Source organism: Hyperolius riggenbachi, chromosome 5, assembly GCF_040937935.1.
Source record: "Hyperolius riggenbachi isolate aHypRig1 chromosome 5, aHypRig1.pri, whole genome shotgun sequence".
NCBI classification, from domain to species: Eukaryota; Metazoa; Chordata; class Amphibia; order Anura; family Hyperoliidae; genus Hyperolius; species Hyperolius riggenbachi.
The window spans coordinates 10,945,420-10,962,620 of NC_090650.1; the positions used below are offsets into that span (position 1 = coordinate 10,945,420).

The following is a 17,201-nucleotide window of genomic DNA, read 5'->3' on the forward strand; positions in this document are numbered from 1 at the left end:
AATGGGAGGTGAACATTTCTCAAGTGAAAACGACGGAACACGAATGGGTTAAAGAAGCAGGGTCAGCCATACTATCCCAGGGAAAAATAAGTAAAACCCATATGTAGGTAGATAAATATTTGTTCTACTTTCATAACCTATGTATTGTACTGTCCACGTTTTGATTTCAGTGAATCTGATAGTAAAAAAAGATAAACCGGTTACAGGTTTTTTCTAACTTTAATGCCTTTGAGGGAAGCCAATCCTGATGTCATTTCCTCTTTTTTTTCTCCTGTCTGAAATGGTGTACACATTGCCAGCCCACCTCCCCACTGAGCTCTGTACCAGAAACTGCACTGTCCTATCTAACTTGCTTTGTAAACATATGTGAGCACAGCATAGATCGTATTTCAACAGCTTCTGCAGAGAGGTGAGGTGTATTTCCCTTCTCAGCCTCGTGTCACACTGAACTGCCCTCAGCCAATCAGTGAGGAGCAGGATTGTGGGAGGGGTGATAACAAGCTTCCCTCTCACCGGCAATGTACCAGAAAAGAGCCAGGGTGACTGAGATAACATTTATTACAGCAGAAGTGTGCATGAAAAAAGGGCGCCGTGAAAAAAGGGTCTGGCTGGATAACGAAATGGCGCCGGTGGATAACGAAATCTGATAACGATAAACGTTGTTGTCAAACTTGGTTAACGATAAATACCATTGTAATTACAGACAAAAAATAATGAAAACGTATTAACGTTAAAAATCGTTACGTAATTCAACAATTTAGCTTCACCCAACCCTGCTCTCACACAGAGCCTTCCCCTGATGGTGCCTAAAACTAACCACTCCCCTGGTGGTGCCTAACCCTAACCACCCCCCCCCCCCCCCCAGGTGGTGCCTATCCCTAACCACCCCCCGGTGGAGCCTAACCCAAAACACTCCCCCTGGTGGTGCCTAACCCAAAACACTCCCCCTGGTGGAGCCTAACCCAAAACACTCCCCCTGGTGGTGCCTAACCCTAGCCACTCCCTCTGCAGAAACACCCTTTTACATAGAAACAATACTATCTTAGATAACATAAAATCTGTACATACTAACTAAATAACATGATAACAACTATAAAGTCGCAAGCTTCTAAAACGACAACATACTTCAAAAACTTTAATGTTGTAATGTTGTTAACGATATTTATTGCGGTGCCCTTTTTTTCTGCTTTTTTGCCATATACGATAATTGCATTAGAGTCTATAGTGGCGCCCTTTTTGTCCACCCTCAGTGGATTCCCTTTTTTTCCTGCTACCCAGCAGAAACATTTAAGATTATATTGGAATGCTTGCAATGCAGGGTCAAGATGTAGACTACATAATAAACAAAGAGCATTGGGTAAATGGAATTTGATTTTATGGCAGACAGTACTGCTTTAAGAGAATAGAATATAGTGGGGTGTATTCAGGAAAACTGGCTATATATATATATCCTTCATTTTTTTGTTCTCACTTTTTAAAAGCACGACAGTTTATGAAAATTAGAACATGCTTTGTTTCCACAATAAATTTTAAAATGAATAAACCACAGGCTGAAAGTCTGAAAGTGAAGAAAAAATAAAGAGAACCTAATTGAGAAGTATATGGAGGCTGCCATAGTACCAGTTGCCTAGCAGCCCTGCTGGTCTATTTGGCTGCAGTAGTGTCTGAGGATGAATAGTCGGTGGCAACATCTCCACCCACCAGGAGCTATATAAGGGAGGGCTAGCGACAGTATGTGCCTAAAGGCACTGTAGTTTGGCGAGTGGGTGGAAGTCCTGGCAATGTACCTGCCTAGAAGGTGTTGTAGAAGAAAGGGTGAGTGCAACATACTATACGTCAGAAAGCACTCTAGATTTGAGAGTAGGCCGCAGCACTGGTAATGTCTCCACCCAGGAGGAGCTATAGAAGGGAGGCTAAGTGGCAGCATTTGTCAGAAGGCACTCTAGGTTCAAGGGTAAGTGGCACACCTGACAACATCTCCTCCCAAGAGGAGCAGTAAAAGGGACGTTCAGTGACAGTATGAGTCAGAAACCCTACCCTAGATTGGATAGTAGGTGGCAGCCCTGCCATTAGCCCCGCCCAGGAGGAGCTGTAATAGGGAGGGTGCTGGGCAGCATTTTCAGGAGGAATTGCAGGAGGCAGCAGGCTACACTATGCAGCAATGAGAAAATATTGGATCATATGATCTCCATTCTTACCATAAAGTGTTTAATTTTTTTATTGACTTATTTTAAATTGCTGCTTTAGTTTATGGTTGTTGGAGGCGGGAGAACGCTTGTTAGAATTTCCGGAAATCTGCCTCAAGTCAGAAATCTACGACCGTTTCTTAAATTAGTAGGATTATTTTTATAACCCGCGATTTTGCTTATCTCTTGTCATTAAATATATGTAATGGAATAATTAAGTGAAGTAAGCCTGGAAAGCGGGACTTGCTGATGAGGCGCACGCTGGCTAATTAATCGCGTACGCCGCTCGCCATATATCCGTAAGCCCCGGTAATTCAGTTACTACAAGAACTCATTACTGGCTAAGCCGTGTTTGTTATGAAAACAGGTTATGAAGCTGAGGTGTGACTGAGCATAACGACTGTGTGAGATACGGCGGCGATCCCAAATCTAATGCGCAATCTGCTCTGTGCAGAGAGCAGCGTCTGCTGACATTGTCACGCCCGGTCCTCGTCCCCAAGTAGAGGGCAGAGAGGTGACTGAGCATAACGACAGTGTGAGATACGGCGGCGATCCCAAATCTGACGTGCAATCTGCTCTGTGCAGAGAGCAGCGTCTGCTGACATTGTCACGCCCGGGCCTCGTCCCCAAGTAGAGGGCAGAGAGGTGACTGAGCATAACGACAGTGTGACATACGGCGGCGATCCCGAATCTGACGTGCAATCTGCTCTGTGCAGAGAGCAGCGTCTGCTGACATTGTCACGCCCGGGCCTCGTCCCCAAGCAGAGGGCAGAGAGGTGACTGAGCATAACGACAGTGTGAGATACGGCGGCGATCCCGAATCTAATGTGCAATCTGCTCTGTGCAGAGAGTGGCGTCTGCTGATAGTGTAACGCCTGATCCTTGTCCCCAAGCAGAGGGCAGAGAGGTGACTGAGCATAATGACAGTCTGAGATATGCCGGGGATCCCGCATCTAACGTGCAATCTGCTCTGAATTTGGATATGGGCCCCTCCCTCCCGCCAAATTACTAGCAACCTACTCCTACCCACCTAACCTAGCAACCTACTCCTAGCAACCTAAACTAGCAACCTACTCCTAGCAACCTAACCTAGCAACCTACTCCTAGCAACCTAACCTAGCGACCTAACCTAGCTACCTACTCCTAGCAACCTAACCTAGCAACCTACTCCTTGCAACCTAACCTAGCAACCTACTCCTAGCAACCTAACCTAGCTACCTACTCCTAGTGACCTAACCTAGCTACCTACTCCTAGCAACCTAACCTAGCAACCTACTCCTAGCAACCTAACCTAGTGACCTAACCTAGCGACCTACTCCTAGCAACCTAACCTAGCGACCTAACCTAGCGACCTACTCCTAGCAACCTAACCTAGCGACCTAACCTAGCTACCTACTCCTAGCCACCTAACCTAGCTACCTACTCCTAGTGACCTAACCTAGCGACCTACTCCTAGCAACCTAACCTAGCAACCTACTCCTAGCAACCTAATCGAGCAACCTAACCAACGACCTACTCCTAGCGACCTAACCTAGCAACCTAACTTAGCTATCTACTCCTAGCAACCTAACCTAGTGACCTAATCCTAGTGATCTAACCTGGCAACCAACAACAGATCGTTGATTAAATTATCAATCTGTTTTTCAGATTAATTCAATTTGAAATGATAGTATTAGTTATAATGTTTATTCAATTTGTGGGCCTGATCAATGATTTCTGATCATGTTTTCCGATCTCAGTTATCAGATAGGAAGGTTGATCGTTTGGTAAAATTGGATGGTTAGTGGGCAGCTTTAGTTGCGCAGATCTGCAGAACATTGGCTTGATGATGAAATAAATAAGATTTACTATCAGACATTACGCTGTGTCCAGAAAGGAGATAGAAGTAGTGCAGAACTCAGACGAGAGGGTGCGTGTTCCATTTACAGGAAGAGGGAAGATATATCACTATGGCTATACTAAGCCCAGCATAATGCACTCACATATTAATAGCTTTCAATGGACTTGTGATCTACTGCTGCATTAAGTCCCCAGCTTGTTAAAAGCATGATCTGCTGATACACTGTCATTTCACATTCTGTGGCCCAGTGTGTGTGTGTGTGTGTGTGTGTGTGTGTGTGGTGTGTGTTTACAGTGTGTGTGTGTGTGTGTGTGTGTGTACAGTGTGTGTGTGTGTGTGTGTACAGTGTGTGTGTGTGTGTGTAGTGTGTGTGGGTGTGTGTGTGTGTGTGTACAGTGTGTGTGTGTGTGTGTGTACTGTGTGTGGGTGTGTGTGTGTGTGTGGTGTGTGTGTGTGTGTGTACAGTGTGTAGTGTGTGTGTGTGTGTGTGTGTGTGTGGTGTGTGTGTGTGTGTGTGTGTGTGTGTGTATACAGTGTGTGTGTGTGTGTGGTGTGTGTTTACAGTGTGTGAGTGTGGTGTGTGTGTGTGTGTGTGTGTGTGTGTGGTGTGTGTGTGTGTGTGTGTGTGTGTGTGTGTGTGTGTGTGTGTGTGTGTGTGTGTGTGTGTGTGTGTGTGTACAGTGTGTGTGTGTGTGTGGTGTGTGTGTGTGTGTGTGTGTGTGTGTGTGTAGTGTGTAGTGTGTAGTGTGTAATGTGTGTGTGTGTGTGTGTGTGTGTGAGTGTGTGTATACAGTGTGTGTGTGGTGTGTGTTTACAGTGTGTGTGTGTGTGTGTGTGTGTGTGTGTGTGTGGTGTGTGTGTGTGTGTGTGTGTGTAGTGTGTAGTGTGTAATGTGTGTGTGGTGTGTGTGTGTGTGTGTAGTGTGTGTGTGTGTGTGTGTAATGTGTGTGTGTGTGCTGTGTGTGTGTGTACAGTGTGTGTGTGTGTATGTGTATAGTGTATGCACTGTGTGTGTGTACATGTGTCAATAGTGTGTGTTTGTATACTGTATGCAGTGTGTGTGTGTACAGAGTGTTGTGTGCGTGTACAAAGGGCTTGATTCACAAAGCGGTGCAAAGTGTTTGCACGCCAGTGAAAAGCCCCTTATCACGCCTAAACTCACTTTAGGCATGATAAGAAGCAACTTGCGCGAATTTTCTGCGCGCAAAGTTTTGCGCGCGCAACCGCGCACGCACGCGCGCAGCGTCCCCGCTTCGCGCGAAGCTCCCATTAAGCCCTATGGGACTTTGCGCACGCGCGTACGCGCGGAAACTTCGCGCGAGTTAGAGTAAAAATCGGTGATAACTCAGTGGTGCAAAGGTTATCACGCCTAAAGTCTTTTAGGCGTGATAACTGAGTTATCACCGCTTTGTGAATCGAGCCCCAAGTGTGTATGTGTATAATGTATGCACCGTGTGTGTGTGCGTGTACAGAGTGTCGTGTGTGTACAGTGTGTGCACTGGATGTGTGTGTGTGTGTGTGTGTGTGTGTGTACAGAGATTGTATGTGTATAGTGTATGCACTGTATGGGCTCGATTCACAAAGCGGTGCAAAGTGTTAGCACCATGGTGAAAAGGCCCTTATCACGCCTAAAGTCACTTCAGGCATGATAAGAAGAAACTCGCGCGAAGTTGCCGCGCGTACGCGCGTAAGTGCGCGCGCAACACCCGACGCTTCGCGCGAAGCTCCCATTAAGCCCTATGGGACTTACGCGCGGTAACTTCGCGCGAAGAGCAGGAAAAATCGGTGATAACTCAGTGGTGAAAAGGTCATCACGCCTAAAGTCTTTTAGGCGTGATAACTGGGTTATCACCGCTTTGTGAATCGAGGCCATTGTATGTGTATAGTGTATGCACTGTATGGGCTCGATTCACAAAGCGGTGCTAACCCAGTTAGAGACTTTAGGCATGATAACCATTGCACCACTCTGGTGAAAAGCCAGTTTAGGTGTGATAAGTTTAGGCATGCTAAGTTTAGGGGCTCGATTCACAAAGCGGTGCTAACCCAGTTAGAGACTTTAGGCATGATAACCATTGCACCACGCTGGTGAAAAGCCAGTTTAGGTGTGATAAGTTTAGGCATGCTAAGTTTAGGTGTGATAAGTTTAGGCATGATAAGTTTAGAGAAGTTTAGATCGCTTGCAAAGTCCCGCACGCAAAGCATCGCCATTAAACGTTATACGAAGTACACCAGACTTTGCTAGCGTAAAACTTTTGATCAGCTGTGCACTGCGGTGCTAACGCAGTTGGCGCTTAAACTTATCATGCCTAAACTTATCACACCTAAACTTATCATGCCTAAACTTATCACACCTAAACTTATCACACCTAAACTTATCATGCCTAAACTGAGTTTAGGCGTGATAAAGGGCTTTTCACCAGCGTGCTAACTGTTAGCACCGCTTTGTGAATCAGGCCCTAGGTGTGATAAGTTTAGGCATGCTAAGTTTAGATAAGTTTGGATCGCTTGCAAAGTCCCGCACGCAAAGCAGCGCCATTAAACTTTATACGAAGTGCACCAGTCTTTGCTGGCGCAAAACTTTTGATCAGCTGTGCACTGCGGTGCTAACGCAGTTGGCACTTAACCTTATCATGCCTAAACTTATCACACCTAAACTTATCATGCCTAAACTTATCACACCTAAACTTATCACACCTAAACTTATCATGCCTAAACTGAGTTTAGGCATGATAAAGGGCTTTTCACCAGGGTGCTAACTGTTAGCACCGCTAGGGGCCTGATTCACAAAGCGGTGCTAACAGTTAGCACCCTGGTGAAAAGCCCTTTATCACGCCTAAACTCAGTTTAGGCATGATAAGTTTAGGTGTGATAAGTTTAGGTGTGATAAGTTTAGGCATGATAAGTTTAAGCACCAACTGCGTTAGCACCGCAGTGCACAGCTGATCAAAAGTTTTGCGCTAGCAAAGTCTGGTGCACTTCGCATAGAGTTTAATGGCGCTGCTTTGCGTGCGGGACTTTGCACGCTATCTACACTTATCTAAACTTAGCATGCCTAAACTTATCACACCTAAACTTATCACACCTAAACTTATCACGCCTAAACTTATCACGCCTAAACTTGCTTTTCACCAGTGTGGTGCAAAGGTTATCATGCCTAAAGTCTTTTAGGCGTGATAACTGAGTTATCACCGCTTTGTGAATCAGGCCCTTTAGGCGTGATAACCATTTTTATCATGCCTAAACTCAGTTTAGGCATGATAAGTTTAGGCATGCTAAGTTTAGATAAGTTTAGATCGCATGCAAAGTCCCGCATGCAAAGCAGCGCCATTAAACTCTATGCAAAGTGCACCAGACTTTGCTAGCGCAAAACTTTTGATCAGCTGTGCACTGCGGTGCTAACCCAGTTGGTGCTTAAACTTATCACGCCTAAAAACTTATCACACCTAAACTTATCATGCCTAAACAGAGTTTAGGCGTGATAAAGGGCTTTTCACCAGGGTGCTAACTGTTAGCACCGCTTTGTGAATCAGGCCCTATGGCCTCGATTCACAAAGCGGTGATAACCCAGTTATCACGCCTAAAAGACTTTAGGCGTGATAACCTTTTCACCACTGAGTTATCACCGCTTTTTCCTGCTCTTCGCGCGAAGTTACCGCGCGTACGCGCGTGAGAGCGCGCGCAAAGTCCCATAGGGCTTAATGGGAGCTTCGCGCGAAGCGTCGGGTGTTGCGCGCGCACTTACGCGCGTACGCGCGGTAACTTCGCGCGAGTTTCTTCTTATCATGCCTAAAGTGAGTTTAGGCGTGATAAGGGCCTTTTCACCAGCGTGCAAACACTTTGCACCGCTTGGTGAATCAAGCCCTATGTGTGTGTACAGAGTTTGTATGTGTATAGTGTATGCACTGTATGTGTGTGTGTACAGAGTTTGTATGTGTGTGTGTGTACATGTGTCTATAGTGTGTGTGTGTATAGTGAGTGTACAGTGTGTGTGTGTGTGTGTGCATAGTGTATGTACTGTATGTGTGTGTTTATGTGTATACAATATGTGTGTGCAATGGTTTAACACAATAAACTCTTATTACATTGTCAGTGATTGGCCAATCAAAATTGAAGCTGTGTACCAGGCTTTACACATTACCTGCTACCAGTGGTGTGACAGGTCCTCTTCACTCCTCTTCCGTGCAGCTCATCGCATGCCCTGCAGCCAATCACCATGCTGCTCCAGTCTCTGCGTGTCATGTGACAGGGACGGAAGTCGCACAGTGATTGGCTGCATGGCGCAGTAATGATGTGCACTGAAGAGGACCTGTCCTGCCAATGGAAACAGGCAATGTTTAACACTCTGCTGATGCTCTGATTTGCATACAGCACACATAACGATAGTTGGCTGAAGCGGTGTTATCTGCCGCTGGGAGACTGAAGGCGGAGCACAGCTCCACCTTCCAAGCAGGGATACGCACCAGTAGAATGCCGTTCACGCCAATTGGCGTGGAGCTGTCAGCAAAGGGTTATGTGGCAAGGTGTGTATTTTAATGTTTTGTTTTCTGTACACAGTGTAAATACAGCAAAGTCCCCGTTATCCACAACTCATGCCTGGCGGATAAAAGGGACAGTGCTTTTGACATTTTGCAGGGCAGTGTACGGCATAAAATACTTACCAATCCTCTGGGCGTCGTCTTCTACCAACCTGCAACTCCTATTGGCTTTCTGGCATCCTCACGTGACTCTTTGCAGATCAGGTGACCTGCCATTAGCCGTACACAGAGGATGCAGGAATGCCGCTAGGAGCTGCAGGGAGAGGCTCAGTTAGGCCTGAAACCCACTACAAGTCGCTATCGCAATCAATGGCGTTTTGTAAGCGGTTCATGTTTGTTTTCTGGCGATTTTAAAGTGTAAGCCTTTTGCCAGAGATTTTGATTCAGTGCTGGGCCGAAATTACGCATGAGCGTAATTACGCATCGTAATTCAATGTAAATTTACGTGTAAGCGCTAAACGTAACTTACGGTCTTATGCGTAATTATTTACGCGTAAGCAGTAAAGTGGTATCGTAATTACACTGTCTACCGTAATTGCTAGGTATGTGTAATTTTACGAACACTTACGCGTAATTTTACGCCTAATTACTAACGTAAAAACTCCCCTTTTCTAAGAGTAGCCAATCAGTCAACATCCTAAGCAACCAATAGTATCTTCTCCCGCCCTTCAGTAAATAAGCGTACGTTTTGACGCATACGAATGATATGTACGCAATAACTGTCACATTGAGGCTATTGCGTACACATACGCATTAATGGGTATTACGGCACTACGCGTAACATCGTAGTGTAAGCGCCTACATTACGGTATCCTTACGCGTAACTGCGTAAGTTTACACGTAATTACAGTGATGTACAGTAGATAATTTCCCGCGGCGTAACCGTAATTGCGTAATAGCGTAAAATTACGCATAATGATCTGTAAGCGTAGATTTTTCCATTACGACCAGCACTGTTTTGATTTGCGATTACCAATTTCAACTCTGATTGGTCATTTAAATTATTATAATTTTTTTTTTACAGTTTGCAGTAATCTCAAATCATACACAAATCACTATGTGTAGCGATTCATAAGTGATTTGCCAGCGCTTCAATACTGTACATTAAAGTGCAAATGCTCCCAAAATGCTGCATGTCCTGCGATTACTATTTGGCTAATCGCAATGACTACTGTGGAATTTGTCCCATCCATTTAGATTAGCTGAGCATTTAGGCAAATTGATAGTGATTTAAAACGAAGCCTGAACGCTCAAAAAATCTCTCTAGTGGGTTCCAGGCCTAAGTATTGTCTGCTGAATGGAGGGGGGAGGGGTTTGTGCTCGATATCTGCATATTATTCTGTTTGTTTGCAGTTGTTGTTTTATTCCGACAATTATTTATTTCTGTAATTTAAGCGTTAGGCAGTGACAGCAGCCAATAAACAGCCCATAAAGACAAGAGAGCGAGCGGCGTCCGCGTTCTGCGAGCCGGTGTCTTTTTCCTGGACTTTTGCCCATTGTTTCCCTTCTGTTTCCACACTACGCAGCTGATTGCCTTACGCTGAAGTATTTTACTGTCTTTGTGCTCAAGGACGTTCCTACCATGAAAAATATTTCATGATTCGCCGGAGACTCGCGGTGCGTTTTTTTCCAAGGCCGCCTTTTTTATTATAATGTTAATTTTTCGGGAAAAAAGAAAACAAATATGCAACAGACGCTAATTAGTGAAAAGGGCAGATCGGCTCACCCGATCCAATCATGCCGCCGTTTAATTAGCCCGGAGTTCTCAGGAGCGGCTTCCGCAGCCAGCGACGCCGGGATGAGTTTTTATTAATTAGGCGAGATTCGCCACGGCAGAAGAGGCTGGTCTGAGGTCGCCATCTTTCCCGAAGACCAGAGAGAATATTAAATGATCCGATTCGCCTGCCGTTCACGGAAGCCCGATTGTAGGAATCTCACCTTGTTTTTAGCGCTATTTAACATATCGTTCCTGCCAATCATCCATACAGATATGGATTTCCATAGTTAGGAGAGCGACAACATCTTTTAGTTTCATACTAAAGTACCGTACATCACATTCTTGGAAAAAAGCAGCAGACTGGATGTGCGCAAGTTCTGATTTACATTAACTACTTCAGGACTGAGGTAATTGAAATCTACGCCCTGTTTTGGTGGTTACCTGGCTGGCAGGGCACAGATTTCAACTCACCGTCGCTGTGCGCATCCGCTGTTTTCGTTGCTCCTGCCGATCTCGCCGCTGAATCCCCGCCGTGTCTCGTCGCAGCTCACTCACTCAGCCTTCTCTATGACGGCAGAGCCCCTGGCCCTGTCTATCAACGTAAGCAGCTCCCATTGGCTTATATTGATAGGCAGGGTTAGGAGCCAAAGAAAGGGGCTCCTGATCGGCTCACAGGAACTCTGTCATCATAGAGACCGCAAAATGGGTGGCCCAGGTTCCCAACGCGCGGCGGTGACGGCTGTTGCAGCGGGTATATGCAGCGATCATTGGGATTCCGCCGTTTCTGTACCAGCGGTCTCTGGTCCTTACGGGTGCAGAGACCGCTGGTACTTGAGTGTACAGAGGTGAATAACTTCCTTATTTTTTTAACTATAAAATGCACTTTTACTCCCCCAAAAGTGTGTGTGTGTGTGTGTGTGTGTGTGTGTGTGTGTGTGTGTGTGTGTGTATGTATGTATATACAGTATGTGTACAGTGTGTGTGTGTAATGTGTGTCAGTGCATCTTATGGTCTTAAGTTGTCCCCCCAAGTGCCCCCCTGTCCTCCTTTGCCCCCCCGCGTATTCCAGTCTCTTTTCCCCTGTGTCTCTGGTGTCTTTAACCTTCTGTGTCGTATTGAACCCCCTGGAAAATGATATCGTTGCTACTGATCAGGTAAATCATAGGTCATAAGGGGGGAACAGGGGGACATAGGAGGACACCACAGGGGACAGAGAAGGACATAAGGGGGCATGGGAGGAACAGTAAATGACACAAGATGTACAAATAAGGACAACAACAAAACAAGTAGTGGCCAAGAATATCTTCGTTACCTTATTTTTCAGACCATAAGATGCTCCGGACCATACGATTCTAGGTTTAGAGGACTAAAACCAGGGTAAAAAAAAACATACTATCTTGTGGATCTTCTCCCCTCAATCCCCCCAATTATTACGTCCCCCTTGTAGAACTAATTTGTAAACACTGCAAAGCAGGGAGTAGACACTTGGCAGATTTATTGCAGGAATTCTATCAGCTGTGACAAGTAATGTTTTTCTTTGAAGGTTATTATGCTGTTGCTTATCTTTTACAGCAGAGAGGTAGTTTTGAGTTCAGGTTCACTTTAAGAGTCATTAGCTGAACTCGCTGCAGAGCGTTGCATCCGTGTTTGCTTAATAAAGGTTTAACATTCATGCTATGGATGATCTGCGCTATGATGCATTAAGAATCAGCCCTTGGCACTTTTTTTTCGAATCCTCCATAAATTTAAATATGTTATCTTGGAAATACTCCCACAGGCTCTGGCAAAATGGGAGCACTTAAACATTCCAGCCATTTATATAACGTATAAATTATCTTTACAGTGAATACGTTATTTGCTTGCCGTCACTAGGACGATATGCCAGGCGGCGAGGGGAGGGGCCTGTGAGCGGCGGCCGTCTCCGAGAAATGATGGATGGCGGTTACCAGCTGGCGAATTTATCAGCTTGTACTGTCTTGTTTTCGAAAGTATTGTGGCCTTTTATATAATGACAGGCAACCATCTATGAGATCATATTTCTTCACACTACAGCCTGACTCACACAGGAGGAACCCCTCCCCCTTCTCTTCTTTCTCTTATGCCATGTAAGAGTACCTTTAGATATGCACTTCATAACAGTAACCAAAGCACCTAGTGATGGTCGTGTCTAGGAGAAGTCATGGAGAAGCATGTGATTTGTGTGATTAGCTGATAGATTTGCAGAGCTCTGATTTGTTGTGATCACATCCTGGTTTAGCACATGATCATGACTAGCCAATCAGAGACTTACATATGTATCAGCTGACCAAACTGATGACATGCTTCACCATGACTTCTCCTAAACATGACTATCACTAATCAGAGACTTACATATCTATCACCTGACCAGACTGATCACATGCTTCTCCGTGACTTCTCCTAGACATGACCATCACTAATCAGAGACTTACATATCTATCACCTGACCAGACTGATCACATGCTTCTCCATGACTTCTCCTAGACATGACCATCACTAATCAGAGACTTACATATCTATCACCTGACCAGACTGATCACATGCTTCTACATGACTTCTCCTAGACACGACCATCACTAATCAGAGACTTACATATTTATCACCTGACCAGACTGATCACATGCTTCTCCATGACTTCTCCTAGACATGACCATCACTAATCAGAGACTTACATATCTATCACCTGACCACACTGATCACATGCTTCACCATGACTTCTCCTAGACATGGCCATCACCAATTAGAGACTTACACATCTATCACCTGACCAAACTGATCACATGCTTCTCCATGACTTCTCCTAGACACGTCCATCACTAATCAGAGACTTACATATCTATCACCTGACCAGACTGATCACATGCTTCTTCATGACATCTCCTAGACATGACCATCACTAATCAGAGACTTACATATCTATCACCTGACCACTAGGGATGCTCATTCGGATTCCGCGGAAATGCAATTTCCGAAATTCCGATCGGAAATTGCATTTCCGCATCGGAATGCGGAAATCGGTAATGCAAGTGCGTTAGGCGGATTTCCGCAGGAAATCGCGGAAATTCCGCCCGACTTTAACATCGATTTTTTCAAAAACTATAAGGTCTTTTTGAAAACTTTTTTTTGCATCTTGTTCAAGAGATTCTGTTTAATAAACCCTGAAAATTTGGTGTTTCTAGGACTTAAAGGGGCTTTGCTATTAACTGCTAAATTCGGCGGATTTTTACTGTAATGTAAAATGCAGAAAATCTGCATCTGCCTATTTTCTGCATTTACAGTACAGTAAAAATCCGCCGAATTTAGCGGTTAATAGCAAAGCCCCCGTAAGTCCTAGAAACACCAAATTTTCAGGGTTTATTAAACAGAATCTCCTGAACAAGATGCAAAATAAAGTTTTCAAAAAGACCTTATAGTTTTTGAGAAAATCGATGTTAAAGTCGGGCGGAATTTCCGCGATTTCCGGCGGAAATTCCGTATTGGAATGCGAAAATTGGTATCGGAATGCGGAATCGGTATTTGGCAATGGCGGTATGCAGATTTACCGTGGAATCGGAAATTGGCATTTCCGACCATCCCTACTGACCACACTGATCACATGCTTCTCCATGACTTCTCCTAGACATGACCATCACTAATCAGAGACTTACATATCTATCACCTGACCAGACTGATCACATGCTTCTCCATGACTTCTCCTAGACACACCATTACTAATCAGAGACTTACATATATCACCTGACCAAACTGATCACATGCTTCTCCATGACTTCTCCTAGACACGACCATCCAGGACTAATCAGAGACTTACATATCTATCACCTGACCACACTGATCGCATGCTTCTCCATGACTTCTCCTAGACATGACCATCACTAATCAGAGACTTACATATCTATCACCTGACCAGACTGATCACATGCTTCTCCATGACTTCTCCTAGACATGACCATCACTAATCAGAGACTTACACATCTATCACCTGACCAGACTGATCACATGCTTCCCCATGACTTCTCCTAGACACGACCATCACTAATCAGAGACTTACATATCTATCACCTGACCAGACTGATCACATGCTTCTCCATGACTTCTCCTAGACATGACCATCACTAATCAGAGACTTACATATCTATCACCTGACCACACTGATCACATGCTTCTCCATGACTTCTCCTAGACATGACCATCACTAATCAGAGACTTACATATCTATCACCTGACCAGACTGATCACATGCTTCTCCATGACTTCTCCTAGACATGACCATCACTTCATACGTCACTAAGAAAGTGTCATGTGTATGCCCGGGATAATTATTATTCTTTTTTTTTTTTTTTGTAAAAATCAAGTTATAATGTTTTTTTTTTAAGTAAAAGAAAAGTAATGTTTCCCAAAAATAATAGATAAACAAGAAAACGTAGTCCATGGCTATTCTTTTTTTAAAACTACTTTTCATTTATCACTTTTGTTTCATTGTAAAAATAATAAAAACCAATAAATACATAGAAAAGGAAGGAAGACAGGAAAGGGCCTGGAGTTCCCCTGATTAGTATACATTCTCTACCATAATAACATTTTACATGACACCTCTTTACTCGCCGCCAACACTCAAGCAATTAAGTTTTATTTTCAGCCCTCCGGAGACTGATGGAAATTAAGTACATGAATAAATAACGAGAGGCCTCCCAGAATGCAGCTGGCCTCCGCCGTCTTTGTTACAGAGTCCCTTCCATCATAGATACGATGCTTGGAGCCATGTTAGGGTGTCAATGATATCATACCCCCCAACTTTTTTAAATCAGAAAGAGGGACACATAAGCCACATCCCTGCCACACCTCTAACCACGCCCCTGACACACACCTAGTACCACACAAGTACCATAAAAATTTCATTAAAAAATACGTTATTTTATAATTCAAACCACACTGGTTCTTTCTCTCCCGGTTCATTTCCCTTCATATTAACATTTGAAATTAAGAAATACATCAATTTAAAGGAAAGGAATAAAGTTAGCAGTGAATTAAACACATATTTCAGTAGATAAAATATATATATATTTACAGTGAGTTGCAAAAGTATTCGGCCCCCTTGAAGTTTTCCACATTTTGTCATATTACTGCCACAAACATGAATCAATTTTATTGGAATTCCACGTGAAAGACCAACACAAAGTGGTGTACACATGAGAAGTGGAACGGAAATCATACATGATTCCAAACATTTTTTACAAATAAATAACTGCAAAGAGGTGTGTGCGTAATTATTTGGCCCCCTTTGATCTGAGTGCAGTCAGTTGCCTATAGACATTGCCTGATGAGTGCTAATGACTAAATAGAGTGCACCTGTGTGTAATCTAATGTCAGTACAAATACAGGTGCTTTGTGACGACCTCAGAGGTTGTCTAAGAGAATATTGGGAGCAACAACACCATGAAGTCCAAAGAACACACAAGACAGGTCAGGGATAAAGTTATTGAGAAATTTAAAGCAGGCTTAGGCTACAAAAAGATTTCCAAAGCCTTGAACATCCCACGGAGCACTGTTCAAGCGATCATTCAGAAATGGAAGGAGTATGGCACAACTGTAAACCTACCAAGACAAGGCCGTCCACCTAAACTCACAGGGCGAACAAGGAGAGCGCTGATCAGAAATGCAGTCAAGAGGCCCATGGTGACTCTGGACGAGTTGCAGAGATCTACAGCTCAGGTGGGAGACTCTGTCCATAGGTCAACTATTAGTCATGCACTGTACAAAGTTGGCCTTTATGGAAGAGTGGCAAGAAGAAAGGCATTGTTAACAGAAATCATAAGAAGTCCCGTTTGCAGTTTGCCACAAGCCATGTGGGGAACACAGCAACCATGTGGAAGAAGGTGCTCTGGTCAGATGAGACCAAAATGGAACTTTTTGGCCAAAATGCAAAACGCTATGTGTGGCAGAAAACTAACACTGCACATCACTCTGAACACACCATCCCCACTGTCAAATATGGTGGTGGCAGCATCATGCTCTGGGGGTGCATCTCTTCAGCAGGGACACGGAAGCTGGTCAGAGTTGATGGGAAGATGGATGGAGCCAAATACAGGGCAAACTTGGAAGAAAACCTCTTGGAGACTGCAAAAGACTTGAGACTGGGGCAAAGGTTCACCTTCCAGCAGGACAATGACCCTAAACATAAAGCCAGTGCAACAATGGAATGGTTTAAAACAAAACATATCTATGTGTTAGAATGGCCCAGTCTAGGTCCAGATCTAAATCCAATTGAGAATCTGTGTCAAGATCTGAAAACTGCTGTTCACAAACGCTGTCCATCTAATCTGACTGAGCTGGAGCTGTTTTGCAAAGAAGAATGGGCAAGGATTTCTGTCTCTAGATGTGCAAAGCTGGTAGAGACATACCCTAAAACCTAGGTTCTCAACATGCGGTACGCGTACCCCAGGGGGTACTTCTGATGGTTCCAGGGGGTACTCAGGCTTGATATACTTAACCAAGTATAACAAATTTAGAGTTTTAGAAAACGATAAATCCTACATAAACAACACCAAATTTGTATTTTAGCTAATTAAAAGCGATAGTAAATGCTTGGAAATTGTTTAGAACCAATTATTATGTGCTACGATTAAATATTTATTTGTCAAGGGGTACTTGTGATAAGGTTTACTATGCTAGGGGTACATACCAATAAAATGTTGAGAAACACTGCCCTAAAAGACTGGCAGCTGTAATTGCAGCAAAAGGTGGTTCTACAAAGTACTGACTCAGGGGGCTGAATAATTACGCACACCCCACTTTGCAGTTATTGATTTGTAAAAAATGTTTGGAATCATGTATGATTTTCGTTCCACTTCTCACATGCACACCACTTTGTATTAGTCTTTCACGTGGAATTCCAATAAAATGGATTC

General features: G+C 44.1%; 1 protein-coding gene across 1 annotated transcript in view; it reads right to left on the minus strand.

The window, feature by feature from the left end:
- The window catches only part of THSD7A (thrombospondin type 1 domain containing 7A), a 570,344-nt gene that overhangs the window by 279,625 nt on the left and 273,518 nt on the right, over positions 1-17,201 (minus strand). The gene's annotated exons all lie outside the window — the stretch shown is intronic.